Raw genomic sequence first — 19,753 nt, forward strand, 5'->3', positions numbered from 1 at the left:
CAGACTAAATCTGGGTTCACAACAGTCTTTGTTCCAGACATGCTGGGGAAAAAGAAATAAAATCTATGTCGTAGGAATATTTGTAATACCTAAAAACAAAGGCAAAGAGCTAAAAATAGACTTAAAGTTTCAATTTCGCCCTCCTTGGCTTTTGCCTGTTGCAGGCATATCATTTATATTGGTATAAAATTGTTCTGGTTTTTGAAAAATTGAACGTAGTTAAAGTGACTAGAAGTGATTTATAGTGTCAGTCCAGAAGATTTGTTGGTTGTTTTTTGTTTATCCACCTGTTTTCTGACTCCTTGAATAATTTCTCTTTCTTTTATTAAAAAAAAAAAAAAAAAGAAGCCTGCTGTTACTGAAACAAATAGGTACTGTAGAGCACTTGAGTCCCAGTCTTTGTTTTGCTGCCTGCATTAGGTGGGTTTAGGGGCCAGATGCACTGAACTTTGCAACAGACAGTCCTGGGACCATCTGTGCAGAGTTGGGGGGTGTCAAAGAAAGGCTGTTTGTGTAAGTCGTGGGAAACGTAGTGGCCTGCCTGCCAGTGTGCTACATGAATTGAACTAATTGAAGATTATACTCTAGAGCTTGCCGTAGCTGAGTGAGAGGATAATCCTTCATCAGCTGCAGTCGCAGCCAGTAATTGGAGCTTATTACAGGGAGGAGTTCCCCTGCAGTGCTGCAGAAACTGAGAGGCTTTAGTGTTTAATTAGTATCTTTCAATAGAGATGGGAGGAAGGGGGGGAAATTAAAAAAAAAAAAAGGAAGGCCAGGGTAAGAAAGTCCGGGAATAAGGGGAGGGGCAGCAAGTGTAATGCAATTTCTGATAGTCTAGGCTAGACATTTAACAAGTGAGAGCGCCTTTTGTGTGAGAGAACAACATTCTGGAATGTATAATGAGCCTCTGTTGTTTGTAATTAACCTCCGAGTCACCACAAAGTCTTTGTTTGGGATATTGTCTTAAATGGATTGTTTTCCACACCTCTAGTGCAGCTGAAAAGACTGTAAAGGTCTGACTTGCCACATTCATGCCAACCTCACTTTCAAAAAGTTGTGGTGGGGGTTTTTTTTTGTGTGTTTGGGTTTTTGTTGTGTGGGGTTTTTTTGGTTTGTTTGTTGGGTGTGTTTTTTTTGTTTTTGTTTTTTTTCATTTAGTTTATTACAGCCCTGACTGGAGGTGACACCCCCATTATTTGTCTCCAACTTCATATTCGTATTGAAACTGATGAAGAGGAGTCCAAGCCCACGCTCATTCTTTGTCAAGTCAGTTGAGTAAATCTTTGTAAGTCTTCGTAAAGTCAGTTGCGCGATTCTGGAGTTTTAGAAGTGAAAATGTTGTTTATTTAGTTAAACAGAGATGCTACTAGGGTTCTATTATCGGTGTTTTGACTTTCTTGATATACAAGTCTCTTTTAGGTTAAAATCAGTGTGATGTGATGCACCCGAAGTTCTCACATTTGTAACTTCTTTCATTCCAGACATGGTTTTTCCTTACCCCAGCTCCTTCAATGTTGATATTAAATGAGTCTTGTTCAGGGAACTAAGATTAGCCACTCTGTTCCATAATAATTTGGATTATGGTTTGTGTAATAGTTTCCAAATGTTATGGATATTGAAAAACAAGTTAAAGAAGCAACTTAAAGCAATTTGGATCTGTTTCATCAAGTTTGAGAGCTGGGGACCTAATGGTCAGATCTGTCTGTCTCACTGGCTTGTGTGTGTTGACGTGTCTCATTTCTTTTCACTGTACTTTGAGAATAAGTGTTGCTGCTTAATATATGAGTAGAACTGTCTGACATCATTCCTGAAATACACTAGCTCTAGGGATGATACTGTCTCTGCCTGGCTGTATTTGCAAAGCAGATTATATAAGCACTGTTATGTGAATTAACTGGTAGGTCACGCTGTTCACACCACTTGTGGTGCTGAATGAATAAATAATGTACAACAGACACCTATCAGGGATTTACAGCATCGATGATCTTTAGTTAACACAGATTCTTAATGGCCATTTTGGTTTATAGGATATTTCTGAGATCCTACCCTTCTCTTCCTCCCCCAACAACGTGGACACTTGAATCCGTGCCTATGATGCTGGTCTGCCCGTTGGTGCTGGAGAGCCCACACTGCATCACAGATGGGCCACAAACTCATCATGATAATGGCCCAGAAATGTAAATCCTCACCAAAGAAGGGTGGCATCTCTGTTTGGTCCTTCTAGGTCAGCCTTCCACCAAAGTCAAGGGCTATCTGCCCAAACAGGTAGCATAAAAAGACACATGCTAGCAGCTTTGGGCAACTTGCCTACTAAGGAGGGCAAGCAGAACCCAAGTAGGTATGTAGGAACACTGAACCCTGGACACAGAAGGCATTGCTGAGGGGAAACCAGAGCCATCTTACCTATGGTATGACATTTTTCTGATATAGTTATAGCTCTGAATACCCAATGCAGGAGCAAAACAGCTTTCTGAGGGTCACATAGGGCTGTGCTTTACCTTGCCCCTCAGCTACAAGCCACAGAAAGGCAAGGTGGGGCAAACCCAACAACAGGCTGAGGTAGAGAAGTGGGTTAGAGTCCAGACTGCACTGCATATCAATGAAGATTTCGCCCATTTTCATTTTTTTAACCATATTTTTCTGCATGTTGACCACCTAAAGGCAGATCCCTTGGCTGGCTGGTGACAGAAAGCAAAGTGGGGGCATGTCCCAATGAACACAGCTGTGTAGTGCACTGTACTGCTATGATATATTTGCTGTAACACCCCTGGAATGGGGTAGTACTGCTTATTTATTTTAACACCAGTACAAGATTTTACAATTAGTTCCATTTGCCTTTTGTTTTGTGCAAATTGTATAAATGGAGGCTCGTTTCTTTAACATGTTTGCTAGAAAAAATAGAATAGAATAGCATTGCTGTGATACAGAAGCTACAGAAAATACCTGCTGCTAGAAGAGTATCGCAAACCTCATTATATCTCTTTCTGTCAAAAAATTACTCCCTTTCCACACATAAATAGAAAGGGGTGGTGAAGAAGGCATCACAGAATCACAGAATATTAGGGATTGGAAGGGCACATTGGTGGTTCTCTAATAACTATTAAGTAAAGACAACATCCCTGGAAAAATATACACATCTTTCCAGAGATTACTTCTGAAAACATGTATTGTAAATATATTTAATTTTGAAGCCTGCCTTTTTTTTTTTTGTGTGTGTGTGTATTTTCTTTAACTTAGACAGACAACCAAGCACTCAACTGTGTGCTTAAGACCTATGGACTTCATTATAATGTAAGTACACATTCAGATTCATTAGATCTCCAGACTATACATTAATTATTTTCCTTGTGGCAACAGATAACTAGCAAATAGCTGGGAGAAGTCACCATCCTATGAAATGCTCCTCCAACACCTTTTTTTTTTTTTTTATAAATAGCTGTCAGGAGGTATGAAAGCTGTCAAAATAATGAACAGATAAAGAATTCACAGTACAAATTCTGTATTAAAAGTAAAAATGCTGTTAGTGACCTTTCTGAAAAGAAAGAGGCTCTTTATTTGTCTCTTGTTACTGAGTACAGGCAATGATAATGACTGAAATGAGACCTACTGAGTGCAAAAAGAAAACAAATGCACGGTGGGTTTCTAGCAAGTGCCATTCTCTGCTTAATTGGAAACTGTTAAATGCAGAAAGTTACCGATTGATCTTAACAAAACAGCATTCACAGATTCTTACTAGTTTCAACCTTGGCACCTGTTGAGTAGTTCTTACTGTGAAACTAATTTGGCATCAACACTAACTGAGTAAATATAAGGTCACAACTTTTGTATTAACTGTGAATATCCAAATACATCAGTGTTTGGTATGAAAAACACACTATCTGGTGTATCTGGGAGATGTTCTTCCTTTGGTATAATGAGGTGGAAGGAAAGGAAAAGAATCCAGTCTACCAGGATCTGTTCACCTCAGATACCTTCTCTCCAAAGCCATAGGACAAACATTTTAATAGCTGCAATTGCTAGCTGTCTGAAAGACCAACAGCCCTAGCCTCTGGAGTGGTAATAAGCATATAGAAAGAAAGGTAATCAGAAATGTGACTTAAAATCGATGCTATGAGGAGCACAAAAAAGTCCCTGAGTGGTCTAGATTAATCCAGTCTTGGAAAAGCAAGCATGCAGCAAAACCATAACATGGCAAAAATGGCTAGGAAGAATTAGTCAAAAGGAATCTGAGCCATGTTCAAACCAAACAGGCTGGAGTAAGGCTGAGCAGAAACTTTCCTGGGTTTGCTAGGAGGTCTGGCTGGGCAGCTGATGGCTCAGGTAACTTCTCACTATAGACAATCATTTTGCCAGTCCATCCTCTTTGTCATGCCAGCCAAGAGAATCTTGAAATATGTACAGATCTATGCCTGTGTATGTGATGTTTACATCTATAATACATATAATTTGAATAACTTAATCTGTTTATAGCAATAATAAAGGATGGAAAAATTATTCTCATATCTAAAATGCATAAAAAATCCTTCAAAAGTACATACAGATAAAATAAGTCTTCAATCTATTAAGAAAGAATTAGCCTTTCTGCAAATATTTTTTTTTCAAATGTATTTATGCTGTTTAACATATCATTTGCTTTGCAATTTTTAAATATGTAAATGTTTTTGTTAAAAATCCAGGAAACTTGTAATAAGTAGGTATTTTATAACTTGCAATACTTTATTAGATTTCAATAGCTTTTAGGAATTATAAGTTGCTAGATGAAAAGAAGTAATATTCTAGTTATGAATTATAACTATAATAAAAAGTAGTAATGATTCTTCACTTGCCTCTGGTAGACATGGGACTGGTCTTGTTCAAGCAGTAGTGATTTGTTAGGTATATAGCAATTGCACTATTAAGCTGAGTTACACTCCGGCAACAGCAACCATTAAATGAAGGGCACAATTACAGTTTGTTCCAGTAAAACTAACTGATACAGGAAGAAACTAAGCAGATTAGTTCATAGGCATGGAAGTGGCACATTTATTCCAGCCCTTACAATTATTTGATGGAAGACAGAAATGTCACTTCTTTAATGTATGTTTCTAATTATGATTTCTAGTTTTTATGGTTGTGGAGAAAAAAAAGTTGAAGCCAATTTTGACATGTTTCTGAACATACAGATAGGAATTAAAGAATATAGGATATTTATTTTTACCAATTTCTTACTTTTAGGTCATCATGTTTTAAAGACTGACTGGCACTTTTAAGTACTTATAGTTGGTAACACTAGAAAACTGAGGCCATGTGGAGCCACTTCAGTAAGTCTAAAACGTGTACTATTATAAAATAATGTCTCATCCAGGATGCTGAATCTTATGCTAGTGGCCTCTGTGTCTTCCTCCCTCAATGCCAGCCTTCCATGTGGCTCCAGAAACAGATTTTTTTCCTCTGGACATTATTTTGTTTGCTCATTTATTTTCCTCAGAGCTCTTTAGCTGAGAATTGCCTTAAACAGGGCTAATATTACAAGGTTTTCACTCTTTTTTTAATCTCCTTTTAAGGCCTCAAAATGTTCTACTGCACCTTCTTTCAGTACCACAGAAACTGTGTGGTACCTCCTGTTTTTTCACCCATTGTCTGTTTGTTTCCCTGCATCACATCAGACATCTCAACCAGATTTTACAGCATCTAGCTGCGAGCTGCTCATGCTTAAGTTGATTTCATAGCAAACAAAAATAAACAAACAAAGCCTCAAATCTGGTTTAGTAGTCCATAAGAAGCATTAAATGCTCTTCAGTAATGCTATCTGATTAATTTCAAAGCTGCAAAAATGCAGTTTAACCATTCACTGGCAATAATAACCCCATAGGTCTTCTGAGAGATTATTATATCCTACAAATTTAGGGCCTTGGTACATAGAGCCCTTTTATATCTAAAAGCCAGTAGGATTCTAACTCATGAGTAGTGGCTAAAATTTACTTCCTATTTATAAGGTTCTCTTAGTGACCATAAACTAGTTTTCTGTGATAATTCAGAAAACATATAAACATAGAATTGCTACTAATGAAATACTGATGTATGTAGGGGATATATTTTGCTATCTGTAAGACTCAAAAGCAGCAGTGTGTAGGATTAGGATGCTCAAATTTGTTAGGTGATTTTAAAAGCTCCTTTCCTCCTGAAATAATTATTACAACTGCAAGAAGGTCACTGCTCTCTAATAAATGTGTATTTTCTCAGCTATATCACCGTGACATAATATTTTAAATGAATCTGTTTACTTTAATTCTATAAATTTTCCTGGAACATTGTCTCAATCCTCACAAGCCCTTTAACTTGCTGGCCGCACAGTCAGAGGCTTCTGTTCATAGTGACTGCCCTGTTAAATTATGTTAAACTGAGTTTTTGGCTTGATGGCATTTAACCAGGAAGGCCCAGTAAATTAATTTTACTAGTATGAACTACCATAAGGAAAAAAAACAACAACAACAACAGTGTATTTTAACAATAGCATACTGGGTGGAGGACTGGAAATGGACACAGATAGTTGATTACAAAGGCATGGTTTACATGGCAGTTACAACATTGCACTATGTAAGACTTAGGAACTTCATCTGGGCGTTTTGATATACAGCTTACTAACATATCTAGAGCACTCTTTTTTAAAACAATTACTTGCTGCATTTTTCTACACTGTTTTTTTGCCTAGGAAGTATTATAATGTCTTCATTTTTTCCCAACAGGTAATTGCATTTATTTTAAAAGATTTCAACCACGCAATGGATACGTCTTCTATATTTTCCTGGTAGACTTCCTGGTTCACAGGACATGTCACTAGTTGGGCACCAGCTTGGAAACTAAAAGACTGGCAGGCAGTTCAGTGCTTGATTGCAGGTTTTTTGCTGGACCCTAAATAAATACTTCCAGTGTGTACCACAGAAGACTTGGGGCAGGATTTGGATAACATTTCAGTTAACCAGTATTTAAGTCTTGGGGCAGGATTCAGGTATTGTTTCAGGTAACCAGTATTTAGCGCTGATATCTAAGTTCAAATTAATCCAAATAGCAAAGAGATGTAATATTATTTCAGAGCAGGCTGAGCTCACTGCCCACTGCAGATCTGCTTGAGTATGGATTACAGACTTTGGTTGCAGACTTTGGCCCAGTGATACAAAGGAAAATTACACTGAACTTCAGAGGCTTACAGTTTTGACCCATTGATTGTTTTGACTGGATCAAAAAAATCAAGAATTTGGGATTATAGCACTTAGCTCTTTTAAGAATGGTTAAGAATTTATGGCTTATTAAACAAACAAGATTTCTTTAAGCTCTTACAGTGTCCTAGCATGGCTGGGAGACCCAAGTATTTATAGTGTCTTAGCATAGTTAAGATTTCTTCCCTCATTAAAAAGACTTAACTGTGCTAAGGTTCCTTAAATATTTACTAGAGCTTATATGCACCGTAGGTGTTCCTAATTTCCTTCTTAATTTCTAAACAAGGAAAATCAATGCAAAGAATTGTGCGAAGTGAATTTGAGTGATCAAGCTCTTACTTGAGAAATTCAAGAAGTGACATCAGCCTCAAAGTTAGCTCAGGCATGATGACTGCATATAACATTTCCTTTGTGGAACAGAAACCTTTATCAAGTGGTTCAGGGTATGCTGTAAGAGGTAAGTCTTCTGCATTGATAAAGCACCATTGCGTTGAATGACTTATTCTTTCGGAAAGCCTCTCATTTTTTAACTTAGAATTCCTCTATTTTGTTTTTCTTGTGTTTATGCATGTGTTTAAATTACTAAAATATTCATTAGTTTATGAAATGTTAATTCTGTACAGTTAAGCAAATAACTTTTACACAGGTCAGTAACTATAAAACCTTTGGATGAAAGATACCTAAATTAGGATAGACTGCTCATTGGCACTGAGTCCTTTCCCCTTTAGTTTAGGGTATCTTGCTAAGTTAACAACAAAAGTTTATTTTAAATTATCCATATGCAAAAACAAAGACTATGTGATGCTTAAAGTGTGTAGATCATTCTTGTGTTTGAGAGGAGAGAAACAAGAAAATAATAAAATCAAGATATAGTTTGTCCCTAGGAGAGCAGGATCTGGAATTCCTATACTGTTCTTATTTGATTTCTCTTCAAATGTTCACTGGTTTCAATGCAGACTGCAGCTGGTAGCAGGTTCACTAGACAAAGGAAGGTCCTCATCCTACAACTGTTCTCTTGTGAATGAAGCAGTGTTAGAGTTTCTAGGTATTCAGTACAGCTAAGAATGGAGTAAAACAGGATTCAAATGAAAGTGGACTTGGAGGGGAGAGCAGCAAAGCCTGTGATGAAGTCTCTTACCCTTTCCATCCTAAATGGAATACCTTAAGTCTTATAGTAAAATCACACTAATAATTTAATAAATATAAAAATCATATTGATATATGGTAGCAGCCACAGTATAGATCAATTATGAGAATGTTAGTTATAAGTGTCCATAGGGGAATAGCTGTGTGGTAACAGTGGTGTAATTTAATGTTGAATTAGTGCCCATTCAAACCTCTGACTTTGTCCATCTATAACTTAAAGAACGTATGAAGGGACTATATTTTTATGAACTTTAAAACTTTTCTCAGGTTGAAGTTTCGTAAGAATGTTTGGTTGTGCATTTTTGAGCCAGCTGAGCAAGGAAGATAGATACTTTAAAATATTGTTGAGACTGCTGCTGTCCCCTAGCTTATGCTTGAATTTTTCTTTAAAGCATCAAAATTGACATGACTGAGAATTGTGGTTTTTCAATTAAAAAATTCCAATTCTACTCCTAATGGACAAAACAGAAGTGCAGTTACCAGTATGATTCACTGACAGTTCTTTTGGGTTGTCCAGATGAAGAGATCTATATATCCCATAATGCAAGGTAACATTGGGATGATTTTTAAAGATGCTTCAATATATACAAGCACCACTACAGTTGCCACAAAATAACAAGCCTGCATTCTTCCCTTATCATGCAAGATAGCCTTTATGGGAAGGGAGGACAAAATATTATTCATAAAGCAGCATTTTGTGGATGATGTAGTAAAATGGATTTTCTTCTTTCTTCAGTTAATTAATATTATGTCAGCTTTTTTTGTCCTATGTGATATTACTTTGAGAAGATAATTTGTAATGTGTTTACCCACATGGTCCAAAAGTTTAATCTAAATACAAATACACATACCCATACACAACTGAGTAACAACATGGGATGACAGTCATAGGTAACAAAGGGTATCCCTCCTAAACGAAGTCACCCTTCCATGGTCCTTCTTAGAATGTTAGACCTGCCAAATAGCTTTCTTGTCTTTTATATGAATTATCTGAGGCTAAAAGCATTCACAAATGTCAGAAGCTAAATTGAAGGTTCCTCTGTTTCAAGGGTTCATAGCTTTATTATGGCACTTGATATGCCTAAGCTGCATTACTCAATTACTTTAGCTCCAGATGTAACAGCTTTGCATTTCCTCACATCACGTTCTTGAATTTTCAGTCAGAAAAGCAGTACCACATGATTAGGTGTCTAGCTGTAGAAAATATTATATTATTTTTACCATGTAGGACCTCTACAGAAGAAGCAGATCTAGTTCTTTACCATCTAATTTCCATGACTTCTACAGCACCTTTCCACAGCAAGTAAGCTCTGTGGCTCTGCCCTGAACCACAAGGCCTACAAACTACACCTCTCCATTCACAATTGTTTGTTACCACAACATGCCAGATATCTTCACTTTCTGAATACTTGTGGGTGATGCTAAAACATGCAGGGATAGGTCCCAACTGTCCTAATGCCATCTGAAGTTGAATGTGAATGAGCACTGATATGTCTGCCTTTAACGGCTCAGCAGGATGCTCATTTTTATCTATTTGTGATGGAAAGAAACAGCTGTGAATCCATCAGAAGAGCATTTTGTCCTTGCATCACAAATGTTCATGATGGGCAGTCACTCAGAGCAGTACTATGAAGCTTTGAATTTGGAGAAAACAAGCATGCGGCTGATGTGATTCATGCTATAATCGTATCTCTCTTTAAATGCATGTGGCGTATCTGTAGGATGCAGACGAGAAGACATAATGGTTTTATATAATTTTTCAGTTTGACCAGCAGTGTTTCCAGAATTTCTCCATGGAAAAATAAGCTTCAATTAATTTATGTAGAAACTCACCCAAAACCTCTTGAACCACAGCATTTATTGTAATACCTCAGCTGGTACAGAAATGAGCCATGATGGCTACTTAGAAGTTGATTCTTCCAGTCTTCACCAGATCTGCTACTAGTTCATTTGTCTCTTGCAAGTCAAACACTGAGCTAATGGCAGCTAGATATTTATGACACCCCAACAACACAAGCTTTTCATTTGCATCAGGTGCCTTTGTAAAATAACAAAATAATGCTCAACTGGAGTGATTGTGTCTATTTGTTGCCCCTCTGAAGAAACCAGAGGTTGTCAACCACAAAAGGTACTAAAAAGCAAAATTATTCTGCCGGGGCTTTGTGAAACACAGGAGACAAAACAGCTGAGAATATCAAAATAGGATGTGATTTCAAGTTATACAGTTAAAAAAAAAAAAATCAGGTAAGCTGGAATTTTGTTCACTCTTGATGACAGACCATTGTAAGGACTTTGTTTCCCGTCATGATTCTGGGGATCCCACCTGAGTTTTCTGCCATGGCTTATGAAGCCAAATATCACAGGCAAGTCAGTCTTGGCAAATTGCTTTATTTTGGCTGCAGAAAAGTGGGGGGTTGTACATGTGAAGGCTGGTGGTGGGACAGCCTTGCCTCTTGAAATAATTTGGCTATCAAAGTTGAAAATGTCCTGTGTGTGCCATATGTGGCTTGTTGAGCAGCGCAGTCTTCCATTGCCCCTACAGATTCAACCAAAATCAGTCCAACCCAGGTTCCTCTTCCCTGTTGACTCTCTGTCTACAGGCATTGCTCCTGCTGCAGGGTTGGGTCTTGTTCCCCCAATTTCTGAGTTAATCAGCTTCTTCCTTTGTGTCAGCAGCAGCAGGTCACTAAAAGTACTGGAGAGACAGATGCCATGTTTTCTGTTCACAGATACGCCCAAGCTAGAGATGAGAATCTTTCCAGTGTGGATGTAATTGCCAGTTGATGGTTGCTGCTGGAACTCAAGTCCAGACTGGGGATCAAGAGGAATCTTCCCCTGCACCTACCAAATTGCAAAACACCATTGACTTCCTCTGTAGCTTGCAGTTCACCCAGCAGTCTGGTCCTTAGGTCACCTGGAAATTTTATTCAATGACTGCATTAGCAGTTCCTTCCCACCTCTTTCTCCAGCTTCTACTGCTTTCTTGAGGTACCCAGCTGGTGAAATAGCTTTAATACCACACTTCATGTTTTCAGTGTTTTGTAATAGAGCATTGCAGTAGAATGTTTGGGGGCCAAGGGCTTGCAGGAGCATACATCCAGATTGTGGAGCACCTGGACATCCACTGTACATTTTTCATGATTGCATGGGACTGAATTCAGTCCATTAGCAGTTCCTTCCAATCCCATGTTGTAGTAAATTCACATGGGCTACAACTCTTCAAAGGCTTATAAGTAGCCCATACTGGGTTGATTTTCTTGTGGAAAGTAGGAAAATAAAAAAAAAGGCATAATTCCTAACAAAATTACTCCTTCCTGCCAATTTCAGGGCAGTACATGAGAGCAAGTGAGCTTTGCAGTGAAAATGTCTCAGATTTCTTCTTCCTTCCCCCCTCCTTTTTTTTTCTTTTCCCATGAGTGAAACAGAATGTTTTTCCCCTACCCTCATTTTTGGAAATAGTTGTATTTTTTTAGCTGAAATTTTCCAACACATCTCAGCTTGACGCACAGACATTGCATGGAAAATTTCAGCCTGAGCATTTAATGTTTGGCAAAGTTATAAGCAACTGGGACTTAAAATGGGAAGAGTCTGGCAATCTAGGATGTGCTAACAGCCTTCTTTCTAATGAACATGCTTGTACAAAGGCTATTAATATACTCAAAAACTTGTCTGAAAGTCAGAATAGCCCGAAAACAATGTTGGTGTCCTGTCTGAACTTTCTAGTCTTTATGGAAAAGTACTTTGAAAAATCATTGGAAAGCAAAGTTGTATGACTAAAACAGATATAAATCTAACTATAATTTTCTGGTAGGCTTAATAGTTGAAATATTGTCTTCAGCTTCAATAGTGATATTACCAAAATGCAGTGTAGCGCTAGAAAAGCTACAGAAAAGGAAATTGAGAATGATCCCTGGAGATAAAAGAATGTGCAAGATGAAGTAATTTGCATAAAAATTGGTAGATTGGTATTTAATTGAATTATATTGGATCTTACACTTTTAGATAATAACCTACAATAGTAACTCAAACTGATATTATAGACTAATGTATTATTGAAAACAAATATACTATTGAAACAAGTTTTGACAATGTGCTTACCTGGTAAAGTCGTCATTTTAAAGCACTCATGCTTTCTAGTGCAGTGAAATCTGATAGCACTAAATAAAATCTGTTAAATTTGTGGTTTCCATCGTTCTCATTATAGATCTCTCCCACAGGTGCCTAGAATGTTTGCAGCTGATTCAGTTCTGTGCAGCAGGCCAAGCCACATTAAAATTTGGTAGATATTTTTGATTGATGTTACATAATTATAGTATAGTCAGACCTTTCCTCCCCCCCGCCTGGTTGTTCAGCCATTAAACTGATGCTGCCAGGTTAAAAATACCATGTTTTTAAAGCTTCTTGCATGTATGTTAGCAGCACTGTTCTGGCATGTTAAAATGGAAGAATGCTAAATAATTTAATGCACATCCCTGTGTTTATGCTATTTCTGTTTGTGGAGCTGAATAGTTAGAAAACTGAAAGTGTAGTATTTGCCACAATATCATAGAGATTTGGCCTACCAAATGAAAAATACTGCCTTATGGGACAAGCTTTTACTGTATCACATCTGACCAATTGTACAATGCTCTATTCTGGGCTGACCTAACTCCTGTGATGATTAAAGTGATGGTGTAGATGAAAAAAATCAACTCTTAATAGGTATAACTGTATGTTATTTGCTGAAAAGTCAAGCAATTTTTTAAAACCTATCTGCAGGTTTTTACATTTTGTTCTCTGAGTAGTGATTTTTAGCATTTTCCTATTAATTGGTAATATCTTCAAGAGCTAAAGTTGTGCTTGAGTTGGACCTGTAAGATACAAAATTAATACAGAAATTTCAGTATTCATGTTTGCCATGGGATTCTTAGGCAGTGGTCACCATATTACTGCCTTCTTTCATTAGAAAATTAACCAGCAATGTCTGTGCCTACATATTTTTAATCATACTCATGCTTGGTTTTAACTTTCTGGCTTCCTTTGATTCCACGTCAGCACTAACAAAAATCATGCAGATCTTTACATAATGGAGCAGTTAGAAAATCTGATGCTTTTGGCATATTCTTAATCTCAGCACTCCCAAACAATGATCTTCCCACGGGTCACAATATTCTTGTTCCTCTTGTGACACACTAAATGTTGAAGTGGATCTAGTTACAATCAGTTTAGCAGTGTGCTGACTGTTGTGAATCACGCCAAATGCATAATAGCTAATGACTGTAGCAGCCACAGAACACTGCTTCTGTTTTTTGTGGAAATTTTAAGATTTTGGTGATTTCTTTTTACCATTTCTATTTCCTCATTTGTAATTGTAGGTGGTTTTTAAACAAAAGATTTTCCAGCTCTGATTTTATCTCCAAGAATCTTGATAGATTGTGAGCTCTATCAGGTTATTTTGCTGTGTGGCTTACCTACATAGCCAATTTGGAGGGAGGATTAAGAGGCTGAGCATGGGGTTTATTATAAACCTATCAAGATCTAAGATGGAGATTTTGCCATTATTTGCATCAGTAGGTTTCAAAGTGATGCAGCCCTTCAAGGCTCAATGAAAGCAGTGCTGGAGAAGTCTAGATAGAATCATAGAGTAGCTTGGGTTGGAAGGGACCTTCAAAGGTCATCTTGTCCAACCACCCTGCAATGAGCAGGGACATCTTCAACTAGATCAGGTTGCTCAGAGCCCCGTCCAGCCTGGCCTGGAATGTCTCCAGGGATGGGGCATGTAAGTCAGGCTGGACCTATAACCCCAACTGTGCAATCAGATCTAATCAGGTGGATCTCCATAGACTGCGAAAGCCCCTTGATATCTGCGTTTTTTCACAGCGGTGTAGAAATCCACCTGTTTGGCTCAGCTTGCCAATGGTCCTAAGAGAGTAGCAGAGTACACACATGTCCATATATATGCAGAAACTCTTATGAAAGCTAGGAAATGGTATAAACAGACTGTGTTCTGTTCTGTTTCATTCTGGGGATTAAGAACTGATCCTTTCCAAAAACACATAGAGGAGGATTCTCTTACTCTCCTGAAACAGACAGCAAGCCAGGAAAATCTTTTTAAAAAGGCTGAAACCAAAAGAGTTTTCTGGGCCATTTTGCACAGTGTCAAGTGACATCAGGTCAAGTTCAAAACAAATGTAGAACGTGCCCTGATTGCTGCTTCAGAAATGAGTAGTATTTCCCTTGCTTAGTCTCCCTGGAAACACTGGCAAGCACATGGGGAATTAGGGGCTCCTTGAGCCAGAGATGGAAAAACCAAGACTAAGAATGACCTCATAACATGGTGTTTAAGGCACTGAGCGGGAGGTCTGTGTTCTGTTTGTGGTCAGAGAACAGCTTATGTTTTATTTCAAAAGACCCTATGGTGAAATACTCTATCTGCAGGACTGGGGGTTAAAAGGTGTGAAAGCCTCTTTCTCATTTGGCTTTTTTTTTTTTTTCTAAAGGTATGATCTACCACACCTTTTGTTTATTTTGTTTTTTGGAAGAAAATGTCAATGCCCTTACTCAAGAAACAGTCTGGGACTTTTCTGTTGCAATCTGTAAGGTGTCTAAGTCCTCAGTATATACACATTTCCAGTTAGTATTTCTAATATTAGCTAGTTTACCTAGTTTTTATTCTGAACCTGATTACTGGTCCTATTCCAAGTTGGCCTGAACTGCGTACAGTGCTTAGTTGCTCGGCTACAGTCAGAGACTCTTGTGTATCCAGGTGTCAAAAAAAGTAAAAATGTAATCCAGAATTACCATACATTAATTTTTGTTGCCAGCTACTAATTCCAAGGTGTGGTGTTGAAGTCTGTTTATACAGGCTTGCTTTTAATCAACAAAATCTACATGTATGTGATGAGAAGTTAATCCTGTGTAACATGGGGTATCAGATCTCACTGACATCTATTTTAACTTTAGATCTATTGCTGGGGTTTACAATTTAAGAAAGCAAAACAAAACTTTGAAGGAAAATAATTAATGAAAAATGATAACCTAATGCATTCACCTATGTATTCTTACCTAAATTATTGCTTTTTAATAGCAAGTTCTCTTTAAGTATGGCAATGGGGTTTTGGCATGACACAACGCATAATTCTTATGTTTCTCCTTGTAAAATTCCACTATGTTCATCATTTCCAGCTGATCCTCCAAAGAAATTTTGCTCTTGGCTCCCATTTCCTAAGTACAACAAAGCTAGTGCCAATAGGTTGCGACTATCTAGCTTGGTACAATAGTTATGGTCTGGTTTTCTGACTTGAGGACATAACTGAAACAATATTGATTTGCTTAAGTGCAGCCAATTTAACAGGCACCATAGCCAAGATTCTAGTAGCTTTCTAAGTTCCTCCCCCCATTTTATCTGCTAGGTATGTAACTTTATTAAAAATAAAGGAATGGACAATATGCTGCTTTAAGATGTCTTTTACATGTGATTTCAAATGGAAAATTTGAAACTTTTAGTGTTACAAGCTATTTCAAATAATTTTTTAGAAATAATTGTTATCTCCTGTTTCCTGAGATGGTGGCTTTGCCAGATACACCAGGTAAATGGCTGTTCTTCTCTAGTAATGAATTTCATTTCTATACAATATAGAGTCCCTTGACTAGGTTTGATTTGGAAGCAACCTGTAGCAAGTGAAGAAAAATGAGGGGCAAGTTACTAAAAGAAGTTTTCAAGAGAACTGCCTGTTGTGTCTGTGTGGAACAACCCCCACACAGCTTGCTCTGACTTCTGATCAGGAGGTCGATGATCTAGAATGGCAATATGGCTCTTTAAGGCAGCCTCAACAGCTCAGTCAGACTTGAGCTGCCTCAGGATGGCTCAGGTCTTAAGGACTTCCATCAACAGAAACAACACTGAGAAGAACCCCAAATTCACATCAGCTTAAGTTGTCATATAATCTATTGATGGAAATATGAGCACTCCAACATTGGTTATGAAGTTATGCTTCACTCAAAAAGTTATCTACTTAGAGGTGGCATTTTTTTCCTTACTACAGATTAAAACCACATAATGTACATTAGATCTAACTTTGAGATACAGAAATGCAAACCAGCAATGTGCATCATTTAACTAAACCTATGCTGAACCTATACTTATATTTGAAAAAACATTCACAAACTCAAAATGAAATCCTTCATATGGGATATAAATACAGAAAAGGTCAGGCCTGAAGAAACTTTAGTGAGTAAAATGATAAATAGAACTGAAATTTCATTCTAACAGTATAATTTTCTATTTGCTCTAATACATGGGTAAATATATAGAACAGGTATAAAAAAGTAGCAAGTAGGGTGATATGTGTGCTCATAGCCTAATATTGCTATGAAATTCCAACTATGTGCTTTGTGTATAAATAAATAATGATTCAGCTAAACCAAGATTAAAGGCTCAACATGTCTTTTTTTTCTGAAATAGATTGTACTTCACTATTTGAATGCTGTTAGCAGAATTTTGTTGTTTATCATATTAATTTCTTCAAACAAATGATTAGTGTCACATTTTTGCAATCATGAAGTCTCCTAGAGGTTTTTTGTACATACTACTATCAACAGGCAAAAAAAAGGTGGAGAGAAACTTAGTTAAAATGAATGAAGACAGTTACAAACAATGATGAACATGACTCTCAAAGCATTAGTCCTTTCTGTACCAGGTGGTAAAGCTAAACACTATTGATAATCAACTTAAGAAAAGGCAGTGTGGAAAACATACTGATTTGACACCTCTAATGTTTTCAAGTTTCTTCTTCGGTAAGATAAGAGAGTTCTAGAATATAACAATGAGTATCTCAGGCTTTCAGATTGGTGTACAAGTGGTGACTAATTTTTGCCTTTTATCTATATAGACAACATGCACACAAGCATCTAATCAACAAAAAGTAAAGGCTAGTATATTTAACACAAAACATTGTCAAATTATTTACAAAGTCTATGATATCTCAATTATACCTGTGCTTTATTTTTTTTTGTGTATCAGTATTTGCCAGTCAGAAGTGAAAGCTTCATTTATACAGTTCTTCCCATGTGTAGACACCCAAACCCACTTGAATGATTTTGCCTTGTGATTTGGGAATTAACTCTTCTCTGTACACTGAAAGGTTTTATTTCTAGCATTTGATCACTCTTAATTAGATATTGAGAGAGAAGCTGTATAAATTGTGTATTTAATAAATAATATGGGAAATAATGTGATTGAAAACAGATACCAAATTGTGATTAGAGGAGGCAAGAGCTACATTTCACCCAGACCATCAGAGTTTGGAAGACTGCAGGGTATTTAATGATTCCATACAAGTAAGCTACAACTGTTACCCAATTTATGAATTATAACATCTGCATTTAAGTTGTGCAGGTTTTTTTTTCTTCACTTTAACTTTTTTCAGATAAGTTCTCATAGAAGTTTAGCATATATTAAAAATCACTGTAAAAAAAAAAAACCTATTACTGTTTTTTTGTTTATTAATAGAGTTGAAAATAGATTTATTTTTTTTTAAATACTTGTTTTTTTTCCCCAGTGATTGCTATATGTGTTTCATTCCAAGTGCAAAGACCCTGACCTAAGGTTTTGCAGCTTTAGTGGGGAAACTCTATTGATACATGCATTGAATTGAAAGGACAACCACTTCATCTCTTTGAGACTGGATGCGAAAGGTGAATGACATACACAGGAATATACTGCTCCTTGACATCTTTATGGAGCTTTGAATAAAGCAATTTAATTAATTATTTAATACAATGCATTCAGAATTGAGGCAACAAATGTGGTTGTAGGTTTGGTGGTTTTTTTTGGTTGGGGTTTTTTTTTTCCGAATTTCTCCTTCATTTTGTCTTTATAAGTTAGACCAGGAAAAGTTACATGTTTTACTTTCATATGTGTGTTCTATTCCTTCCCATGAACAGCAATCTACTCACTGCCCTACCCCAAATCCCTTCCAGGGGTGTTTTTCTGAGGGCTGTATTAGGTTCCCTGACCAGCAGCACTTCCACTATTGTAGGGTGTGCTTGTCCCTGTTGTGCTGCCATTGTTTATCCCCAAGTGGCTGTATTTTGGAGGTGACAGTCACAGATAAACCCTGTAAATACCTGGAGACTCTTAGGGAATTGCACTGGATTACTCAGTACCCCCAAATCGGGGCCTTGTCTCGCAAACCGATCTAGAAATAAGGGTGTTGTATACATATAAGAATACTGTTTTTCAGATTAGTTTTATTTCTTTAACTTATTTCCTCTCAAGGAGCCTTCCATCATCTCTTTAGTCTGTGGCAAAATAAGAGAACCCACAAACTAGCCTTTAAGTGGGAAAAAAAAAAAAGTAAATCACAAAAAGGGGTATTCTGTGGTGGTGCCCGACTTTCTAAGTCACCTCTCCATTTACCTAGTTGAACGTTTTAAGTCACCTACCCACCTGGTTGGACACCGCGGCACCCCTCCTGCCGCCTGCCCGCCCTCCCTGCGCTGCCCGGGGCGGCGAGGGGCGCCCCGTTCCCCCGGGAGGAAAGCGGCGCCGCCGCGCCAAGTTTCTTGTCACGGCGCTCGGGATCAGGCTAAACCGCTGCATTAACCTCCCGCGGATTTCATGCCGCTTTCCCCGGCTCGCCCCCGAGCGCTCATCCCGCTCGCTCCCCCCCACCCCGCGCCGCCACAGCAGTGCCGCCCGTCGCCCTCACGCAGGGGCCGCCGGCCCGCCCGCGGCAGGTGCACGGCGGCGGCGCTGCCCCTCGGGCTGGGCCGGAGGGCAGAAGCGGCTGCTCTCCCTCCCCCGGGCGGCTGCGGTGACGGACGCCGAGTCAGAGGTGGGTGAAGCGCGGGCAGGGTCAGCCCCTGGGTTGCGGCGGGGGGGCGGCCGTCCCCGGTGGCGCTGTGAGGGTGAGCGCCGCTCGTCTCGCCTGATCCCGCTGGGGGAGATGGGGGTCGGGCAAGGGGAGCTGTCCGCCTGTGCGGTGGCGGGCTCCGCCAAAACCTTGGCCGTTCCTAGGTGTGGGGAGGAGGGCGGCGAGGTTGGCAGTGCAAGTGGCTTGTAATGAGTATGAGGAAAACCTGTTTGTTTTGGTTTGGTTTTTTTTTTTTTTGGGGGGGGGGAGGGGCGCTGCGAGTGCTTACTCGGGGCGCTGACACAGACCGGCGGGGGCTGAGGGGTCCGGGTGCTGGGGTTGGAGGCACTTGCCAGCCCTCAGCGGCCGCAGCCGGGGCCGGGAGGGGGTGACGGCAGCTTCACGCCCGCTCCAGTGCTGGCGGGGGGCGGCGGGGGCCGAACGGGCCGCGCTGAGGTGCGGCAGGGCCGTCGCGTCCTGCTGGAGCTGCATGTGGAGGCGGCACTTTAGCGGGCACAAGGGTTGGAAGGATGTTGGGGAGATGTGTCCTGCCCTCACCCTCACGGTGACCCCCCT

At 38.9% G+C, this 19,753-nt stretch overlaps 1 protein-coding gene and 1 long non-coding RNA gene across 3 annotated transcripts in view; both read left to right on the forward strand.

Moving 5' to 3' along the window:
* Positions 1 to 16,839, forward strand: part of LOC135575627 (uncharacterized) — a 38,556-nt gene extending 21,717 nt beyond the window's left edge. Inside the window, exons 3-6 of one of the 2 annotated variants that reach the window (XR_010466761.1) lie at positions 3,238 to 3,291; positions 5,215 to 5,300; positions 6,726 to 7,653; positions 11,072 to 16,839. This is a non-coding gene — a long non-coding RNA (uncharacterized LOC135575627). Of the gene's footprint in view, positions 1 to 1,158; positions 1,267 to 3,237; positions 3,292 to 5,214; positions 5,301 to 6,725; positions 7,654 to 11,071 lie in introns of those variants that run through there. The other variant, XR_010466762.1, reaches the window with a different exon arrangement.
* A 1,852-nt stretch (positions 16,840 to 18,691) lies between these two features.
* The window catches only part of LOC110364013 (uncharacterized), a 272,131-nt gene continuing 271,069 nt past the window's right edge, over positions 18,692 to 19,753 (forward strand). The window contains exon 1 of the mRNA XM_065033610.1: positions 18,692 to 19,159. The gene's annotated coding sequence lies outside the window, so the exon portion shown is untranslated. The remainder of the gene's footprint in view (positions 19,160 to 19,753) is intronic.

Source organism: Columba livia, chromosome 1 (assembly GCF_036013475.1).
Source record: "Columba livia isolate bColLiv1 breed racing homer chromosome 1, bColLiv1.pat.W.v2, whole genome shotgun sequence".
In the NCBI taxonomy this organism is placed as follows: Eukaryota; Metazoa; Chordata; class Aves; order Columbiformes; family Columbidae; genus Columba; species Columba livia.